The following is a 16,079-nucleotide window of genomic DNA, read 5'->3' as shown; positions in this document are numbered from 1 at the left end:
CTCTCTTCTCTCTCCTCCCTTTCTCTCCCCTCTCTCCCCTCTTCCCCTCTTCTCCCCTCTCTCCACCTCTCTCCTTTCTCTCTCTCTCTCTCTCTCTCTCTCTCTCTCCCTCTGTCTCTCCCTCTCTCTCCAGGGGTCGGGGATCATGACGCCCCCTCTTTGCCGATGTTTTCTAGCAATTTGCCCACTCCAAAACCAAAGCCACACTTTCCCACCACAGACTTGAATGAAACAGGAAGAAATGACCTGGATGCGGGATAGTAAAGGCCTCTGCCACTTGTTGAGCTGGGCTGTGGGTCTCTGAGGGCCAAACTCCCCTAGGCTGTTAGGATCTGTGATTGGACTCACTTCCTAGTGGTCTCACCCATTCGCAAGTTACCTGTTCATCTTAGGTCATTGGCTCTGCCTATATCGCTTTCCTCGCGTCTGCCCTAGGTGACAGGGGGATGCCTGGGAGGGCTAGTGGAAAAAGGGGGGCTTTGCTAAAAACCCCAGAGCTGATAAAGGTCCGTGGTGGGACAGTGCAAGGCATGGGGATTCCCTTTATACTTTGTGTGAGATACCAACCCCCCCCCCAGGAGTACCCTATATTTTCCCCCAGCCACACGAAAGTGCCCCCATTTAATGACTGGGCCTCTTTACTGGACTCCTATCGTGGCAATTGATGGAGCTGCAGCATATGAACAGTTTTAAAGTGAAATGAAATCTTGGGACTGAACAGGGATTTAAAAGAACATACCAGGTACCTCCTGTGGTTGCTGAGCAAGTCTCATCTCAAGGCTGGTTCTCAGGGTTCTGAGAACCAGATAACTTTCTGCTTGGCCTTGCCACACAGAGGGCAGGAATCCCAGGTTGGAGGCATCAGGGTTTTGTGACCTGGGAGAGGGCTTGGGGGCATGGTAGCTGAACTGTTCACATAGAGCTGGAAGAGGCTGGCCTTAGTCTGTGATAGGAAACATGGACTCTAACCCCATTTGCTCACCCTCTGACAGTGTAGCACTGGCTAATTCACAGAGCCCCCTTGGAGGCTCTGTAAAGCTCTCATAAAGCTGGGCTGTCAGTTGTGAGAACAAAGTAAGGTCACACATGACAGCATCCATTCGCAGAAATGTCCAGGGCTGTCTCGGCTTTCACAGACACTAGACTTGGGGTTGGTGGCCACGGAGTGAGGAAGCCCAATTAGTTCTCCGAGAGGGAGAGTGTGCTGTGTTAAAGCTTTAGGGAGTTCTGGTGGAGTTTAGATTCCCAGAGGAGGATGAAGGAGCTGTCTGTCATCCCATCCTGAGTTTGGTGCTGGTCTTACATACTGACAGAACTAGGGACAGCTGCAGGTGATTTTAGAGGCACTGGTAAATCCTCTCTTCACCAAATATCCACTTCTCCTGGAGTATAGCCGAGTCCTAATATTCTGCCGAGAGAGACTTATTCCTTTGGTCCCCTGGCTTGCAACCTGTGTCAGCTACTAAACCTTCACAGCGATGGCTTCTTTAGAAACATTCAGGATCTTTAAGAAAAGAGGGTACGGACAGAAGACCAGAAAGGGGGAAAATTGGGTGCAGGAGAGAAACGATGGGACTTTGCCAAGTCCCCAGAAACAGATCCAGTATCCTGGGAGGAAGTCAGGCTCCAAAGGCAGATGGCAGGTGACGGGCGGGGAAGAGCTGCACCTCGGTTGTGATTCTCTGTGGGGACAGGAAGTGGGTGCCTACTAAGGAAGCCTGTGCTAGACAGCTGACTGGGAGTGAGCTGCAGGTCCCTGTGAGAGGCGAAGAAGCCCCAAAGCTGCCTCACCCAGCCACTCAGCATCTCTTCTCAGCCCACAGCTCCAGCCCCACAGGCAGCCATGTAGCATTCTTTGTGTTCAGAGCCTAGGCTGTGGCTCTGGCTGTTTACATTGTTAGGGCAGCAGAACAAGGTCACTAGTGCCTTACACGCACACACACACACACACACACACACACACACACACACACCCTGGCCCTCCTGTCGCCTCTCCGGAGAGAAGCAGAAACAGTCATTCACCCACACCCAACATGGCGCCCAAGATGACAAGATAGTTCTAACGTTTGATGGAGGCTGGAGAATCAAGGGATTCCACTGGTGTCGGCATGAATGGCTTGTGGGGTCCTGTGTGTCTCAGAGTGGGGCATGCTGGAGAACTGGGGGGAAATCCCTGCTGAGAGAGCCTGTGGGCCAGCCTCACTGGGGGGAGGGTGAATGAGCATCTCTTAGATCTGTGGATACCACTGCCACTGTTGACCAGTCCTGGCTTATGATAGTCCAAAGAAGAGTGTTTGCAGCCCACCCTAGTGGTCCAGAGGTCCAGGTCACAACCAGAAAGGAGACACAGTGGGCCACTAATGGGTCTTTATGGTCTTGCATTCCCAATAGACATCTTTTTGTTTGTTTGTTTTATTCTGTTGGTTTTACTTTTCTGATTAAGCCCCAGTTCTCATGTACCTCAGGCTAGTCTCAAACTGTCCATGTAGCTGAGGATGGTTTCAAGCTCCTTATCCTGCCATTGCCTCTCAAGTACTGGGATTGTAGGCATGTACCACCATGCCCGCTTTACACAGGGCTGGGGATCAAGCTCAGGGCCTTATACAAGGCAAACACATTATCACCCAAGCTGAGCGACAGCCCCAGCCCAAAGGACAAACACCCTTATATATAATGTTGATTTATATATAATGTTGATGGTGGCGGCATATCTTTGTTCCTCCATAATGAGCACCGGGGGGCTTGTGCCAACCACTGAGCTAAGTGACAGGGGTGCTATGGTATGCTTGGCTTTGGGGGATGGGTATTCTTGTGTTTGGTGACAAGTAGGCTGACCTGCATATTGCAGGATGTCCCCAGTCTCCACCAACTAGATACTAAAAGCACTCATCCATCTATATACCTGGCTGTCCTCAGACATTTGCCTGATAGCCCCTGGGGAGCAAGGCAGCCTGATGTTGAGAATCATTGGGGAGCTAGCTAAGAATAAACTAGGAGGAAAAAAAAAAGTCAAACAGTCCTGCTCCCTCAGGAGCAGCGTTATGCGAAAGCAGCAAAAAGGCAGTCAGCTGCGTGGTGGAAGTGCTGGTGCTGGCGAGAGGGTGAAGAGTGTGGGTGGGGTAGGCGGCCATTTCTAAAGGAGACTCAGCTGTGGCGTGGCGTGCCTGAGTAGGTGACATTTCTGCAGAGAGGGGGACATGAGGAGAGAGAGCAAAGTGTGCAGAAGTCTGGGGACCCACCTGCCAAGCAGTGGGGGGATAAGGCTTAAGGGGGCAGTGGCTGGGGCTGGGTGGAGTGGATGGGGGTAGAGACAGGTTGCTGGAGTCTGATAATTTAACCCCCCCACACACACACACACCCTCTAAGGACTTTGCATTTTCTGCACTGAGCGCTCACAGTCTGCTGGGTGCCGACCTACACCATCTTGACTGCCTTTAGCTGACATTGAAAGAGGTAGGGTGCTATTTCTTTACTTGTTTTGTTTTTTTTGTTTTTTTTTTGTTTTTTTTTGTTTTTTTTTTTTTTAATTGTAAAGAGAAGATCCAGAAGGTGGAGGAACATGGAAGATGTAATGGACAGCCCGCACTCTTGTCTCCCGCCAAAGGGCACTCTGGGGCTGTGCCGTTTTTTGAGTTTTCTGCCTCAGCGCTAGCCCTGCACTAAAACACCTCCCAGTGCCTGTGTTTCCTCTGAGGAGGGAGACTCCCACCCCCGCATGTTGGTGCCCTTTGGGGACATTGTTTGTCCTTAGTGTGCATATGTCTCACGCCTGTTACCAAGAACTAGGAGGTAAGTGGCCCCTCGGGCTCCTAGGGACATCTCTTACGTTTGAGTTTGTATGTATTCGGTGAACTGGACCCAGGCTATCTGCTGAGGTTGGGTCCGGTATCCCAGGAGGTCAAGGGACAATGAACCCAAGACTTGGAGAAGCAAGAGGACGCTTTGTGTTTGTGATCCAGTGTCTCTCCAGGCCTTCAGGGCTGGTTCCCCATCTCCCTCTGCTGAGGCTGGCCTCGAAATGGAATGTTCCACAGTTGAGCGGAATTGCTGAGACCGTATCCCTCCCCAAGACTCTCTTGCCCCATGCAGAAGTCAGAGTCTCAATTAGTCCCAGGCAGGCCCTTATTTATTGATCAAGCAGTACGTATGAGAAGTCAGGTCCTTCTTAAAAATAGAGGTTTAAAATTAGCTCAGAACTGGGAAAGGGGAAGCAGCCCACAGCAGCTACAAAGGACTGGCCTCCTTGGTGACTTCCACTATGAAAGCCTTGATGCTTTCCCTTGCCCAAGGATCCCGGGATGAGGAAACATGTAGAGAGGTGCTGCTGGCACCTGGAAGAAATCCATCTGCCAGCCTGAGTGAGGGGCATCCAAGCTAATGAGGGACCCTGTACCAGGAACTCACATCCCATGGGCATGAGAAATAGCCTTGATTTGGGTGGGAAAGCCTGGGTTATAGAGCTGCCTGTACAGATACAATGTCCCTTCCAGGGATGGACTGTGTGAGAGCCTGGGTCCCCAGGGGTTCCATTAGGAGGAGGGGATATAGAATGGAGCATCCTGGGAGGTGACAGCAGGTACGAAGCCTGGTAAGTGTCCTGCCTGCTCAGCCTTTGGCGATGCAGCTTGCTGCCGTGTCAGTGGATCACTGAGAAGGAAGACCTGGGCAGTTAGTCATGATCCCCTCCCCCACCATCTCTGCAGTGGACACATGGGCATGTAGCCTGGAGTTCAACCCCTTTGTGTGCCTTGAAAGAGTCCCTTGACCTCCCTGAGCTCCAGTCTCTCTAGTGAAGTGGTGAGCGGTTACTACTGTGGTGACAAGTTTAGAGTGACCAGAGGTCCTTGAGACACCCACACCCAGTGGTGACAAGTTCAAATTGAGATCCTTGATACACCCATACCCAAGGGTAACATGTTTAAATTGAGAGCCTTGATACACCCATACCAACTCACCCTCCCAGTGCTGTGGGCATGGAGCCCTACCCACCCTCTGCATGATGTCTACACCCAGCTTGGTTGAAGTTTGGTCACCTTGTTGGTGACTCTGGCTCCAAAGCCACTATCTGCCAAGGCATGGGCACAATGGTGATGACAAGGACGTATTTCCTACTCTGGGTTCCCCGTGTTAGTGCTCTTGCCGACCTTGCCTAACTGCAGAATGAATTTGTGAGGCCATTACCATGAGTCCTATGCGCATGTGTGTACATGTGTGTGTGTGAGAGAGAGAGACCATATGTGTGCAGGTATACATGTGTGTGCAGATGCATGTCCCCATATTTCAAGGCAAAAACTTTATAGACCGGGTTATCTCCTAAGCCTCCATGGACCAGATTTTATAGGAGAAGAAACCAGGGCACCACTAACTAATCCCAAGTCACCACTAACTAATCTCAAGTCACCTAGCTGCTTTATGAAACCAACGGATATAAACAAAACACCAAACCTAGGGGTAGAGTCTCATAAAATTGTCTTTTTTTTATCTGAAATGCAACCTCCAGATGGAAGCCGTGAGATACAAGAGACGCAACCAAGTGTTACCTCCTAAAAAAAAAAAAAAAAAAAAAAACTTCCACAATGGTCCTATCTGTGGCCTTGTGTGTGATGGGGGCATCCTTGGTGCATGGTAACAGCCAGCTTCCCCCAGTGCTATCCATCCCTGGAGGCTAAGAACACCAAGCAGTGTTTCCAGATTACTTTGCAAATAGCAGCCACTCCAGTGTCATTGAAACCCATGCATATTGTGGCTCTGCCAATGCCCAAGACACTTGTGTGCTCAAGCCTAATCATGGGCTTCCAGAGCTCAGTGTCCAGAGCCTTTTAGCAGGTTCTCTGGCGTCTGATTCTCACCTAGCAGAAGTACCCAAGGCGATGGGCCTCTTGATCTGCAGGAGGCCTGCCCCTCCTGCTCTCTGGGGCTGCAGGACCATGGGACTGTCAGGTCAATGTTCTCAGCATGAGCAATGACGTGAAGGAGAGGGGGCAACTGAGGGGGCTGATTTGGGTCTCACCCTTTGATGAGCACTTTATTTAGCTTCAAGTCTCTCACCCCTAGCTCCTGGCCCCTTTCCATTGCTTGTGCATACACACTTGTAGTGTGCACCCCTAAACTGATATAAATCCTGCCCTTTCAGAGAAATGCATTCAAGTGTGTGTGTGTATGTGTGTGTGTGTGTGTGTGTGAGAGAGAGAGAGAGAGAGAGAGAGAGAGAGAGAGAGAGAGAGAGAGAGAGAGATCTTCCTCAGTCACTCTGCTCATTAGTCACTGAGGCAGGGTTCTGAACCCTGAGCTTGTATATCAGGCTGCTGTAGCATGCCAGCCCTCTGTCTCCACGTTCTGAGCACTGGGATTACAGATGGCTGCCACACTTCCTGGATTTTATGTGGATTCTGGAGATCCAAGCTCAAGTCCTCACACTGGTACAGCAGGTGCTCCACCTGATGACCTGTCTTGCCAGCCTTTGCCATTTCAGTGCCATTTCATAATCCACTATGGCAAAGCCAGCCCTGCTCCCTAGAACAGCATCATCCTAACTGGAGATGCACCCCGGTAACCACCCTCCCTGTACCCCCTTTCCCTGAGATTCCGGCAACTGCCAAGCTGCTTCCTATCCCCGTGACTTCACCTTCAGGCTATTTTATGTAAACATGTGATGTGTGACTGTGTCAGGTTTCTTTCATTTCACACATTTTCAAGCTGAAACAGGTATTGAGATTTTGTGTGTGTGTGTGTGTGTGTGTGTGTGTGTGTGTGTGTGGTGTATGAGCACAGATGTGTGGTATATGGTGTATGAGCACAGATGTGGCGTGTGTGTGTGCGCGTGTGTGTGTGTGGTGTATGAACACAGATGTGGCGTGTGTGTGTGCGTGTGGGTGTGTGTGTGTTGTGTATGAGCACAGATGTGTGGTGTATGAGCACAGATGTGGTGGGTGTGTGTGTGTGTGGTGTATGAACACAGATGTGTGTGTGTGTGTGCATGTGTGTGTGTGTGTGTGCGTGTGTGTGTGTGTGTGTGTGTGTGCGCGCGCGCATGCGTGCAGTATACACATCCATGCACATTGTGGAGAGCACTGGGTGTCCTGCTCTATCTCTGTCTGCCTTATTCCTTTGAGACAGCATCTCTCCATCAACTCAGAGCTAAGCTAGAGGCCAGCAAGCCTCAGCAATCCTTCTATCTGCCTTCCTTTCCCCCCTCACAGCATTCAAGTTACAGGCACATGTGGCCACACCCAGCTTTTTATGTGGCTGCTAGGGATTTGAACTTGAGTTGGATGTTTGATGGCAGTGCTCTTATAACAAGCACTCTTACTCATAGAGAAAGTGCATCAATCCAAGAGATTCCCTCCCTATGATGGCTGAATAAAACCTCCCTGTGTTGATGGACGTCACTGCTTATATATACATTAGCCGTGGACATCTGGGTGTTTCCAGATGTGAACATCTGTAAGCAGAAAGAAGCAGTCTCCCGGGTTCCTGCTTGAGTTCTTGCCCTGGCTTCCCTTGATGATCGACATCTGGGAAGTAGCAGGTGTGGCTCCCTCAGTCACAGTGTAGGATGACTGGGAACCTGATAGGGAAACAACTTGTGCCTCTGTCTAATGAGGACAGGTTCACGGCTACAGGCTCCTCCCAACTGGCCTCCTCCCCAGGGCCAACTGTCTGATCCCAGATATCTGTGGGATGGCAGCCAGGCCCATAGTTCTTCCTGTCACACCTGGCAGGTCCAGTGACTGTGAGATCCAGGCCAAGGTCAAGGACCTGGGTTCTAAGACACCCCCTTCTAAACTACCACAGTTACGGGAGGCAATGGCTAGAGCTGCTTTTCAGCTTCAGTGGGTAAAAATGTTTGGGACAGGAAGATTCCCCACCCTGTGGCAGATGTGACTGTCACCTGATGCTCAACCTGGTCCCCACACAGATGCACGCTGGCAGAAGGGCTGTCGTCATAATCAGAGAGTACCTAACAGGGTTGTCTCTGTGCTCTTTTGATCCACCTGCACGCAACTCCACAAAAGGAATTCTATTTTTTTTTTTTATCATCACCCCCTGTATAGATACAGAAAGTAAGAGTGACATTCAAAGTCACTCTGCTGGTAAGGGATGGAGTCAGGATCAGAACTGACAGCGCGCTCGAATGGGCAGCTCATGGCTTTTGTAGCTTATTGGGAGACCAACTTAGGAATAAACTTAAACCAGGCATATATATCCTTCCAACCCACCTGCTTTCTCTGTGTTGAGGGTCCTGATTGGCCCTGAAGAGATGAAGGACAGGCCCCTGGGGTTGACAGTTCTTGGAGAGTCAGGGCTGGTCCTGATATCCCTTACCTGTGTATGCTTACCTTCAAGTTCAGTACCAGGTACAAGGTGAAGGCCGGCCTTTGTGTGGCCTCTGCACCCTCCTCTGCCCTCTCTGAGGTTTTCCTACAGATGTCCCTTCATTCATGAGTGTCTCCTTTCATCCTTCACCTTTCTAGAAAATTCCAGGATCTCTTGCCACGTGCTGGGCGCTATGCCAAGTCCCATTTGTGAATGCCATTTTGCCTGGTGCTTCCACTACGACCTACCATCCCACCTCAGCCGAGAGTTCCTACTGGAGGAAATAGAGTTCCTCAGAGGCCAACTCCAGCCAGAGCAGCCAGTTGGTGAACCAGTTTGGAACTGGAGGGCCAAGGCCAGAGAAGCTGAGAGTGCCAGATGTAAGCTGGGCCCTGAGTGTGAATCACCTCATGTACCCCCTTGCCATGTCCCTGAAGCAGGCTCTGTGGTTATTGTCATAGGGACAAGGCTGTGAACATTCATACTAGAGTGTTAGTGGCTTGGTAATAATACTGTCTGCGCTGCTTGGATTTCAGCTTAGCTATGAAGGCATCCGAACCTCGGACAGGGAGCAATTTTACGTGGCAGTGAGCTGAAGTTATGGTAGTGGCGCTGGCTCCCTCCTGGAGACCTTCCTTCCCCATCCTCAGACCCCTGCAGTTGGACATCAGTGTGGGCTCAGAGCGGAACAGGGTATAGAGTCAGACAGGGACACTTGTGCACATTGATTGAGAACTGTCAGCTCCAGTGTCAGCAGGTGGTGGCTAGCGATTAAAGGGGCACTGCTCGGTTCACCCAGCTTCAAGATCGATTAAAATCAAAACTAGCATTATTTTATCTGCTGCCTCTGCGGAGGGCCTGGAGTGGGGAGATGCAGAAGAGACTCATCATTCTCCAGTATTGATTTCCTCCGCTCCCTCTCTCTCCCCTCCGGATAAGAACGTCTGTCTCCCTCCTGATAAACGCGTCGTTATGGGCAGGATGAAACCAGTCATCATCTGAGGTGCCCGGGGAGCCATGCTATGCACAGGCAGGCAGAAGCAGTGGCCCTGAGCCGGCCAGATGGAGCTGGTCCAGGAAGAGGGGGGATGCCAGGAGGCAGCAGTTGCCTGGTCTCACTGTCTCCCCACCTAGAGAGGGCAGATCCAGCACGAGGTGATGGCTAGGAGCCTCTCTGCCTGGGGTCCCCGTAGCTCCACCAGAGGATAGCACCCACTGGCTGAGTGGCTTCCTAGAGCTGTGTTCTGGGGTCTGCCTGGAGAAAAACCCTGTCTCTTTGGAGGACTACACCCAAGTTCAAATCCTGCCCTAGCTTCCCAGAGTAGGGCGACCTCCCTTGGCTTCTATTTTATACTTCAGAACATGAACTCTATCATCTATAATGTCATCTCAGTAGGCTTGGTCAAGGAGCCAGTGAGGTAATATGTGAAGGTGTTTGGTAAAACAAAAGGAAAGGGCAGAACAGTCAATCAACAAATGTTGCTATGTGGTTTCCCCCACTTGACCGACAGCTCTGCCCGGCTCCTGTGGGTATAAACTCTGGGGTGTCAGATGGTCAGAAGGCACCGTGTAGATTACAGTGGAGGTGAAAATGAGGCTGAGAATACAGCTTAGTTGCGTAGTCGGAAGATCACTAACCTGATGCGCAAAAAGCCCTGGGTTCAAACCCCAGCACTGCAGAAAGCTGAACATGGTGACACACACCTCTAATGTCAGTGACCTGAGAGGTGCAGGCGGGAGGACCCAGCCCAACGTCACCATAGCAACACATCCAGTCTGTGGCAGCCTGGGCTACATGAGACTATGTCTCAAATATATGCATACATACATTAATTAAAATTAGCTAATTATGTGGGAATAACAGTAGAACACTTGCTTAGCGTTCACAAGTCCCAGAGCGCCATCCCCCAGCAAGGAGCTCCCAAAACAGCAGCAACAATTTTAAAAACCCATTCCTGGAGGTGGCTGGTCCAGCAGAGTTCTCAGCCTGTCTAGCCCAGAGCTGAGTGAATTAGTCAGAAACAAGCCAGGAGAGGTGAGAAAACAAGGTGTCAGCCCACAGGAACCCCTCAAGGAGAGCTGGTTGCATGCAGGCCCTGCCCAGTGGAAGTCTTCTGGCTTCCCTGCTGGCAGCTAGCCCCTTTTCTGTTTCCTTGGCAGAGGAGGGGCTGTCTGTTGTCCTGGTCTTGCGGGAGTTAAGTGTTGGGGGGTGGGGGTGCTGACAACCCTGTTCATGGCCTGCAGAGTCTCCAGGTGATCTGGGCATCTGCACTCTGAGGTCAGTTGTCCATAAACTCCAGAGAAGAGCACTCCCCTTCCAGAGTATGTGTGCCACTGTTAACAGGGCAAACAAAAGTAGAACACAGTAAAGCCTGGGGCCGGCTGGCTGGAGCCCCAGGAGGAAGGAGGGAGAAAAGCTGTTCCAGGGAGAGGGGAGGACACTCACTGCTGGCCTTGATGCTGAGGTCACAGGACTGCATTCATCCAGCTGTCCCTCTCTATAGGGTGAGGGGGTGCTTCCAGGATCCTCAGAGATACCCAAGTCCCAGAATGCCCAAGCTCTTAAATGGTGTCATAGTCACAGGTACACATGCCATCCTCCTGTGTATTTAAAGTCCTTTCTACAGCACTGATATCTGCTTTTACAGAGCAAACACTATGCTCTTTCCTGAGCAGTGTCTCAAAGAGTCTGTACATATTCTCTGCAGACACGGTTTAGGAAACAATTTCAGATCATGGTTGTTCAAATTCTTGGCCATGAGGGCTGGTCATAAAGTTCCTTATTTTTTCCTATCATTGTTAATCCTTAAATTAATTTAAAAATGGATACAAATTAAACATTTGTTAATTTCCCTTTTCTTTTTGAGACAAAGCCTATGAAATCCCTGGCCTGGAAATTACCTTGTAGGCCAGGCTGGTGTTAAACTCACAGAGATCTGCCTAGCTCTGCCTCTGTAGTGTTAACTTAAAAATGACAATACACATATAGACATGTATACACATACAGACATGTATACACACATATGTAGTCACACACATAAATATATACTTATGCACATGTATTCATGAATGTGAACACACAGGTAGGTACACACACAATACGTGTGTATGCACAGCCTACTGGAGAAATCATTTGTGCTCTTAGCAGCACATTGGAAAATGAAGAAGATTTTCTAGATAAAAGGTAAAAGAACCTTCTTTCCTCTTTCCATCCCACAATGCAGAGAAGTCTGGCACACCACCAAGAAAGAGAAAGGGACATAGAGCACGGGTCTTAGATTGGGTACAGAGTAAACTCAGCTAAGCACACTGGTCCAACTACCTACCCGAGAGATTCGCGAAGATGGCTTACTAAGAAAGAATTGCCTGTGAACCCAAACTCAGAGCCTTGAAACTGACATTTAAATCAACTCAAAAAGTGTTGAAGGGTGAGTGTGGGTATGTGTATGTGTGTATTGGATCCAGATATGAACCACAGAAGCACACACTTGCATACTGACTCATATGCTCACACACACACACTCTTCCTACATATATACAATAGTAGTGGAGTTATGTAAAATAACTAACCTGTGGCAATACTAGAAAATTAACAAGAAAGTTGTACAAAAAAACAATATTAGGAATAAGATTTGGGGTGAACCTATATACCAGTAGAAAAATCTTTACATATAAGAGAATATCATGACCTTTCATTAAAATGGGTGATTGTCCTAAAGGTAATGTGAGAAGAAACAGAGACTGGATAGATTGTAGTCATTAAAAGAACAGAGGAATTCAAATGGAACCACATTCAAATATAGGCCGGTGAGGGGTGAGTGTGTGCATGTATGTTTATGTGTGTGTGCATATGTTTGGGAGTGTGTGTGTGTGTGTGTGTGTGTGTGCATGAGTGTACATGTGTGCATGTGTATGTGTGTGTGCATGCATGTTTGAGTGCATGTTTGTGCACATGTGTGTGTGCATGAGTGTGTGTGTGCACACGGAGGACACATGCATGTGTGAGTACATATGTGTGTGCAAGCATGAGTGTGTGTGAGAGTGCACATGCAGGCATCTGTGAGTGAGTGAGTGTGTGTGTGCATGTGTGTGTGCGCGCGCGTGTGCGTGCATATACATGCGCGTGCATTTGTGTGGAGGCCAGAGGTTAACCTTGTTGTAGTGTTCCCTGGGTGTGACCCACTGGGATTTCTCTCTGACTTGGAATTCACTGGCAGGCTGGCTGGTCCGTGAACCCCAGGGATCCCTGTGTCTCTCTTCCCCAACACTAGAATTATAAGCTTGCACCACAATACCTGGCTGTTGTGCGTGTGTTCTGGAAATTGCCTCGTGCCCCTCATGCTCTACCCACTTAGCTATCCTTCCCTCCATGAGGCTTTAGTGGCAAGTTTTTCCAAACCTGTAAGGAGTAACCCTCCTCTAAAGCTAATGAATCCTGTAAAGAAAGTGCAGTCCACACATAGTAAAAATTCCCTATTACTTGCATACGGCCAACGAATAGACACAATTCTCTTCTGCTTCTCTGCAGTCAGCTCTCTGTCCACCCCGCTAGTGATCTTTCTGCCCCTGGTCCACTCATCTCACTCTTAAAGCTTCACCTCTTCTGCAGTGTCATGCAAAAGGGAATCAGACAGGATGTGGTCCTTTGTGTCTCAATTCTAATGTAACATAGCGCCTTGGTTTCTTAGACTGGGGCTCCCTGTGTAGCTCTGTCTAGCTTGAAACTTGCTATTAGACCTTGGACTCACAGAAATCGCCCTTCCCCTGCCGTCTCCTATTCCCAAACGATAGGACTAAAGGTCTGAGCCCTCACGCCCACTTTTTAAATTTTTCAGTTGTTTATCAATTTACCAATAAGGGATATTTATACTGGAGACAATTAAGATTCTTTCGAATTAATCTTTACTGCAGATGAGGTTTGTGAGACTAAATTTCTCCCAGCGTCTCATCCTGAAGTGGTGGATCTGGTGAGCTGTATGCCAAAGAAGCTGCCAAATTGCTTCCTGAAATAGTCAGACCACTGGGCAGTCTCTCTTGTAATGTACGGCAACCCCTATTTGTTCCAGGACTTCACCAACACTTAATATTACCAGTCTTTTTTGAACTTTAGCTACATCTGTATATCATAGTATCTCTTTGTGGCTCTTCTATGACTTTTTTGGTGACACCGACAGTTATAGCTCAGCCTTGCTTATCAATGTTAGTGCAAATGTCACAAAAGCTAATTATGTCATATGTGTGCTCATACATGTGTGTATGTATGAAATAAGGACAGAAAGCCAGACCCCACCCCCACCCCCAGAGTGTGAGGATGGCTTAATGCCAGAAAATAAACATGTTCTCTCAATAAATGCAGACATTTATTTATTTATTTATTTATTTATTTAGGTTTTTCGAGACAGGGTTTCTCTGTATAGCTCTGGCTGTCCTGGAACTCACTCTGTAGACCAGGCTGGCCTCAAACTCAGAAATCTGCCTGCCTCTGCCTCCCTAGTGCTGGGATTAAAGGCGTGCGACACCACACCCGGCCAGAAATTTATTTTTAAAAATCAACATATTATAAATTTAAACAAAAATTAATTAGTTAACCAGCAATAATCAAGAAAGTCTTTGCTCTCCATGTGCCTTATTTTAAGTAAGTACTATAGTCAGTGATAAAACTCGAGGCAGTTTTTCCCAATCAGGTAAGTACCATTGCTTGTATGTGTGAGAGAGCCTACACAATCCAGCAAGATAAGAGAAAGAAAGGTGACATAAAGGAATTGGAATCCAGGGCTGGAGAGAAGGCTCAGTGGTTAAGGGCACTGACTGCTCTTCCAGAGATCCTGAGTTCAAATCCCAGCAACCACATGGTGGCTCACAACCATCTGTAATAGGATATGATGCCCTCTTCTGGTGTGTCTGAAGACAGCTACAGTGTGCTCATATACATAAAGTAAATCAACAATTCCTTTTGTAAAAAGAATTGGAATAAAAAAATACAAAGTATTCTGGTCCACGGATGCTGTGATCTACACCGAAAATCCAAGAGGGCCATGTTTAGCAAAATTGTCCAATACAAGTTCAAAACACAAAAATCAATAATCGTATGGCACATTGGAATCTAAAAAGCTCCCACAAGGTACCACATAAAAAGTGGGGGAAAGTAATGAAGTTGCCCAGAATAATTTCCACATAAATATATTAAATATCATATCTAGACTACTTTGAGAGCTCCCATAAATGAATGAGAAAAGGTAGCCAACTTGATAAGAACAGCGCAAGGATGGAACTGGAGAGATGGCTCAGCATCTGTTCAGACAAAAGGATGGAAGTTCACATCCTAGCACCCACAGGAGACAGCTCACAAGTGCCTGTAACTCCCGCTCCAGAGGATCTGGCGCCCTCTTCTGGCCTCTGCGAGTGCTTGCACACACATATACCTGGATGAAGAGCTACAGGAGATGAATAGATGCTGAGAGAAGAAGAATTCTTCTTTCCCAAGGAGCCTCTCCTGATAGGTTATACAACCCCAAGTGGCCAGCTCTACACACATACACATGAGAGCAACACTAAATGCACGCAACAGGTTGCAGAGGTCATGAACATGAGAGGGAGTAAGGGAGACATGGAGGAAGTTACAGGGTTGGGGGTGTGTGTAAATACAATACTTATATAGAACCTTCTTAAAAAAATTAATAAAATCAGAAAAATAAAAAATGAAGTCATTTCACAAAAGGGGGAACAGTAATATGACTATAAATGAGAATATGCCTTGTGTAATTGGTAACCATGGAGACACAGATGAGCAGCAAGGGACCATGTCATCCTCACCATCACTGAGAAGAATAAGGTCTGACAATCCCGGATGCTGGAGTGGTGGGGATGCCCTATGAACCCAGAGACTGCAGGTGCTGCATCTAATGTGGGAGAAATTGGACACCTGCAGAGTCACTGTAGCACCCTCCTTCACACAAAGATGACACTGTCCCTTTTTTCCGATCTTTACTAAAGGAGGCTGGGAAGACTTAAATATGTTGTCAGAGTTCCCATAAGCTACAATGTTTCAGATTCTCCTCTCTACGGCCTCTCTGAGTGATGCTGAGATAGAAATGGCCCCCAGATCTACCCATAATAAAATGTGAGCCCAGTCTATCTAGTCTGTGCCTCCTGGCAACTCAAGATGTCAGGGCCCCACCGTGATAAACCAGCAGGGGGCACATCAGCTGTCTGCCCGCTTCCCTGGTAAGGCATTGTCTCCTAGCAATAGAAGGCTGCCATTTCATGGGGTGTAAATAAAGTGAACATTTATTAAATAAAACCACGGACAGGATAATGAAGCCAAAAATGTAATTTATAGTAATACTAACCACCATTCATATTTCTATACCCATCATTCCACTCTAAAAGATAGTTTTAAGACTTAGCAAACAAATTGTTGATACATAGTATTACCGTTTTGCTGGGGGGAGGGAGTTGGTTTGGGTTGTTTTTTTTTTGTTGTTTTTTTTTTGGTGATAAGTTTTGTTTTTGTTTTCAGTTGTTTGTCTGTTTGTTTGTTTGAGACAGGGTATCACTATGTAGCCCTGGCTGGCTGAGAACCTACTCTGTAGACCAGGCTGGCCTCAAATTCACAGAGGCATCTGCCTCCTCAGTGCCTCTGCCAACGTTAGGGTTTGGAAGGGACTTTTTCAGAGTTAAAATCTTTCATTTATGGTTTTTCCTTCTCTCTCTCTCTCTCTCTCTCTCTCTCTCTCTCTCTCTCTCTCTCTCTTTGTGTGTGT

General features: G+C 48.2%; 1 protein-coding gene across 1 annotated transcript in view; it reads left to right on the top strand.

Annotated features, from left to right (window-relative positions):
* Window positions 1-16,079, top strand: part of Cacng5 (calcium voltage-gated channel auxiliary subunit gamma 5) — a 40,690-nt gene that overhangs the window by 472 nt on the left and 24,139 nt on the right. The window lies entirely within an intron of this gene.

This window comes from Mus pahari, chromosome 14 (genome assembly GCF_900095145.1).
Source record: "Mus pahari chromosome 14, PAHARI_EIJ_v1.1, whole genome shotgun sequence".
NCBI lineage: Eukaryota > Metazoa > Chordata > Mammalia > Rodentia > Muridae > Mus > Mus pahari.
Note: the sequence above shows the minus strand (reverse complement) of the source record. Positions and strands in the feature narration are given on the sequence as shown.